The sequence below is a fragment of the Suricata suricatta genome, chromosome 10 (assembly GCF_006229205.1).
Source record: "Suricata suricatta isolate VVHF042 chromosome 10, meerkat_22Aug2017_6uvM2_HiC, whole genome shotgun sequence".
In the NCBI taxonomy this organism is placed as follows: Eukaryota; Metazoa; Chordata; class Mammalia; order Carnivora; family Herpestidae; genus Suricata; species Suricata suricatta.
The window spans coordinates 73,549,339-73,554,512 of NC_043709.1; the positions used below are offsets into that span (position 1 = coordinate 73,549,339).

Sequence of the window (5,174 nt, forward strand, 5' to 3'; positions counted from 1 at the left end):
CATCTGGATGTCCTCTTTGGAGAAGTGTCTGTTCATATCTTCTGCCCATTTCTTCACTGGATTATTTGTTTTGTGATTGTGAAGTTTGGTGAGTTCCTTGTACATTTTCGATATTAGCCCTTTATCTGATATGTCATTTGCAACTATCTTTTCCCATTCTGTCGGTTGCCTATTAGTTTTCTTGATTGTTTCCTTTGCCACTCTTGACTTGAGTTCCCCCTGCCTTGCAGGATAGAATCCACAAGACTTAGCTCATGTTTTCTCCAAAGAGTCCCAGACATCTTGGGTGCATGCAGTTTATTAGGGAGACAATCTCCACAGTGGTAGCAAGAGATCTGGGAAAGGGATGGCAAGGGAAAGAGGGAAATCACCTATATGGATATGTTATCAAGGTTGCTGGAGGCAGCAAGGCTCCCTCCTGCCTCCAAACTCCTAAGGATCATGTAGAATGCTTCTCAGAACTTTCCACCTAAGGACCACCAGGAGAACTATTTATCTGTGAGCTCCTGTCTCCCATTGGTTGGAGTAGCCTGCACTTTCAGGGCTGCTCACAGATGCTTGAGAAATGGGTATTTTAACATCTATGTCCCTGGAGCCTTTCGGGGTGAAAAGTTAAAGACATGTAGTACAGGTTTGAGGTCAGACATTGTCTGCATAAGATGCGTTGAAGCCTGCACCAATCCAGCCATGGCTGAAATTAGAAGTGAGGCTAAGAGAATGAGTTGGGTCATCAGAGGTATAGGCATAAGAATAAGAAAGATTGAAAGATGGTCAAAACAAAACAAAACAAAACAAAACAAAAAACCAACCCACTCACTGTTTTGTTTTTACCATCTTTTGATCTTTCTTATTCTTAAGTTTATGTTTGTACTTTTAATCTTTCTTATTGCTATGTTAAAGATTGCTATTTTGGGGCACCTGGGTGGCTCAGTCGGTTAAGCATCTGGCTTCTGCTCAGATTATGATTTTGCGGTTCGTGGGTTTGAGCCCCGCATCAGGCTCTGTGCTGACAGCTAGCTCAGAGCCTGGAGCCTGCTTCGGATTCTGTATCGCCCTTTCTCTCTCTGACCCTCCCCCTGCTTGTGCTCTCTCTGTCTCTCAAAAAATAAATAAAAAAACAAAAAAAGTATTTTTAAAAAGACTGCTATTTTGATCACAACATTTACCTGTGTTTATATTTCTGCTTCTCCAGCAACAGGCTTTGAACTTTCAGTGGACAGGCCCTCTTGAGGGTAGTGCTTGTAGATGGGTAAATCTGCCCAATTCTCAGGTTGCATATTAGGGAGTCTTCTTCCAGAAGTCACATTCATCAGTTCGGAACTGATAACTCTCCTAATGATAAGGTTGCAACTAGTGTTACCAGATAAATGCATCGTGTTTAGTTATATACAAAGTTAAGATAAACAACGAATAATGGTTTACGTTAAATATGCTCTAAATATTGCATGAGACATACTTATCCTAAAGCATCATTCCTTGTTTATCTGAAATTCAAATGTAAGTGGGTATCCTGTATTTTTACTTCATAAATCTGGCAAACTGTGGTAATTTCAGTCCAATAGTCAAATTTGAGTATTTTGTCTATTAAGAGTTGATGTAGGGGTGCGTGGGTGGCTCAGTCGGTAAAGCGTCGAACTTCGGCTCAGGTCATGACATCACAGTTGGTGGCTTCGAGCCTGCATCGGTTCTGTGGTGACAGCTCAGAGCCTGGAGCCTGTTTCAAATTTTGTATCCTCTCTCTCTGCCCTCTCCCCTGCTCGTGTTCTGTCTCTCTCTGTCTCAAAAATAAATAAACAAACAAAAAATTTTAAAGAATTTATGTCATTACTGATACATTTAGGTTAATATTGGGCATCTTACTATTTCAAAAAAAAATTATTCCAATCATGGTGTGTTTTTTTTCTTCTTATTCTGAGTAGATCACTTTTATGAAATTATGTACTGAGCTGTTTCAAGGCAGGAGTGCATAGGTGTTTGACTAATTCTACCTCTGCTTCACCCTCACTCCTAGTATGCAGCTTTGCAGGTTCCAAATAAGATTGTAGGGTATCTACTAGGTTCTTTCCTTTTTGGTAGCTCTGAATGCTAAGTTTTGTTAGGTTAGCTCCATGAGATTGTTTGAATTTTGGCTGGGTTCTCTCTTTCTTCATAGCTGCTCTCAGCATTTTGTCTTAAACCTGTAAGTAGACTTTACTAGTTCAATCCACCCATTCACCAGATAACCTCAGATTACTTAAGCCCAGTAGTAGACCTGGTCTATGCAGGTAGACCTATACTGATTTTGCCAAATAATGAATGTAAGAAAATAAGACAGTGTTCTAAAACAGGATCATAGTGATACTTCACAACTCTGTATGTTTACCAGAATAAATTAATTTTACATTTACAATAGGTTAACTTCATGGCATATAAATTATACTTCAACAAAACTTGTTTTTAATCCAGAAAAAAGTCACCTACTATGACAGCAGCCAACATTTTAAGAGACATTACTCTAAAATAATTACCTTATTTTTTTTACTTGCATTCAGTCTCAATTATTTTAGATAATACAAAGCATCAATCATTCCATAAGTCATGCATCATCTTATTTGCTTCATATCTTCCTGACCACTTCCCTAGTACTTTCAACAACAAAGTTTTGGTTAACAAATTTGTGAAAGGTATAGCAACTCGCCCAAATTCCTTCTTTAACTCACTACTCTTATAATTGGATAATCATGGGATGAATTTATGACAAGTCTGCAAACAGCAGCACTGACCAGGGTATTTTGAGAGGACCCTGGTAAAGAGAGCCGTATACTGGCCTAGGTTCAGGAAAAGGAAGAATTAGTGAACAAGTTGAAATTCATAACAAAGTTAGCAATCATTTATTAAGTTAAAATGTATGGTAAAAAGCAAGTGTATTGAGATAACTAAGTTGGATTGTTGCTTGGCCCCCAGTGAACGTCCTCGCTGGCTATGTTCTCTGTATATAAGCTCTCGGAAATTTCAGTTCTTTGTATTTCATTATTCCTTTTCATTTGTTTCTTAAAGAACTTAGGTGTGTCCCTTTATTTTTAAATAAAAAGCAATGAAAAAGAAGAAAATAATAAAGGAAAAATGAGAAGATATAAGATTTACAATGTTTCATCTATTTACTTATTTGTTCTAATTCCCTTTTGGCCAATTTTTTCTGCTATAGTTGTTTGAGAATGTTTCCATGAAATATTAAATTATATCATTTACTTGAGGAAATGCGTGCAATTACTAAAGACCATTATTTGAATAAGCATATACCCTATAATGAAGGTGATTAGCATCATTTTAATACACAACTTTCTCAATGATTACTAAAAAGTAATTATCTCTAAGCCAGAGAATATGTGAAACTAAAGCTTCAGTACTCAAGGTATTCCTATTGCAAGACAGCTAGAGCAAAGAATAATCATGTCTGGAAGTGTTCCAAGCTGGCAGTTAAATTGGAATAACCTACTAATACATCAATACACCTTTAGTTATTTTTTTCTCAGTGTCTGGAATTAGCAGCAAGACCACAGGGCATTTACTAGGGATTAACGTCTAATTGCAGTTTCTGGCCAAATCAGCTTCAAACCATTCACTTCAACTCCCTATTAAACTCTAAGATGTAGTGCAAAGACTATTTTATCTATATCATAGAAATCAATCTATCTCTATAATGTATCTATATCTATCATCTATATCATCTACCAAATTTATATTTTACATTTTGTCTTCCCATTGCTAAGAATTTCCGTTCCTTCTTTTTTTGAATAGAAATCTGCTCTACTGTCAGAATGATTCTACTGGTGATTTGTATGCTCTTCACTTTAGTTAAGGTTTGCCTTTCATCAAATGTGATCCCTGCATATTATTGTATTTGGTAGATCTTTGCAAACAAAATTCTCCATTTTCTCAAAACTGGCTGCTGCCAATTCGTGTCTGACCACCCACTTCCATAATACAATGCCAGTTGGACTGTGTCCCTTCTCTGCTTAAAATCCTTCAATAATTCCCTATAGCCTTCAGGCCAAAACCCAAACCCCTTTGCTTGGCATACAGAGTTCTTAATAACATGCCTGATTCCTGCCTGCTACTTCAGGCTCATTTCCCACTATTGTCCCCACACAACCTTTGTTTTCATCATGTGGAACTTTCTGTAGCTCCCTCAGCCGTCAGGCTCTTGAACCTGCAGCTTTCACACTTCAGAATTTTCATTCTTCTCTCTACCTGATTCATCTAATTATTACCAAAATATAGCCTTCTTTTCTTCCATTCTTGTGTACGTTTTTTATCACAGTCTTTATGACGCTATGCTGTCATTGTGGTGCTAATGGCTGTTCCCTTGTAAGAAAACTTCTGTTTCTTAAGAGAAAATACCAAGTTTTATTTGTCATCACACCCAAGATTCTAGCAGTATCTGTTCATATTGAGCATTCAATGGATGTTTGTCAAATAAACAAGTGAATGAATGAATGAATGAGGATATTTGTTGTACTTGTCACAATGAGTCAAACTAATACAGTTTATCAGCATTTTATGGGATGAAATTCTTGACAATCATTCCAATGTCTTAGAAAATTATTCTAATGGCATCAGCTAAATCTGCATTTCGCATATGTCTTATAGCTTTAGCCATCCTCTCCCCACTTAAAATAGCTCAAATGTCCTTCCTCTTACCTGTCCTCCTTTCCTATAAGGCTATAGAAAAAGTTTGTCTTAGTTTTATTTTTCAATTTTTTTTTAATTTTTTTAATGTTTTATTAATTTTTGAGACAGAGAGACAGAGCATGAGCAGGGAGGGGCAGAGAGAGAGGGTGACACAGAATCTGAAGACAGGCTCCAGGCTCTGAGCTAGCTGTCAGCACAGAGCCCAACGTGGGGCTCAAACCAACGAATGTGAGATTATGACCTGAGCCGAAGTCGGACGCTCAACCGACTGAGCCACCCAGGCGCCCCTGTCTTAGTTTTAAACCCAATATTCAAATTATAGAATCCTCGAGTGAACTGAAAGTTGTTACATAGTTATGTGTCAAGCCAATACTTCATTTTATTACCTATTGAAACACTAAAACAGAGTATGCTGAAGCATCAGTATATACAGAGTCAAGTCAATTTTATCTGTACTTCAATACCTGGTTCACATAAATTTCCTTTAAGGGATTCCCCAGAGA

The 5,174-nt window shown here is 37.4% G+C and overlaps 1 long non-coding RNA gene across 1 annotated transcript in view; it reads right to left on the minus strand.

Annotated features, from left to right (window-relative positions):
• The window catches only part of LOC115304594, a 25,350-nt gene extending 23,783 nt beyond the window's left edge, over positions 1-1,567 (minus strand). Inside the window, exons 1-2 of the long non-coding RNA XR_003914518.1 lie at positions 1,457-1,567; positions 1,167-1,332 (exon numbers count right to left, since the gene is read on the minus strand). This is a non-coding gene — a long non-coding RNA (uncharacterized LOC115304594). The remainder of the gene's footprint in view (positions 1-1,166; positions 1,333-1,456) is intronic.
• Between the last annotated feature and the right edge of the window lie 3,607 nt (positions 1,568-5,174).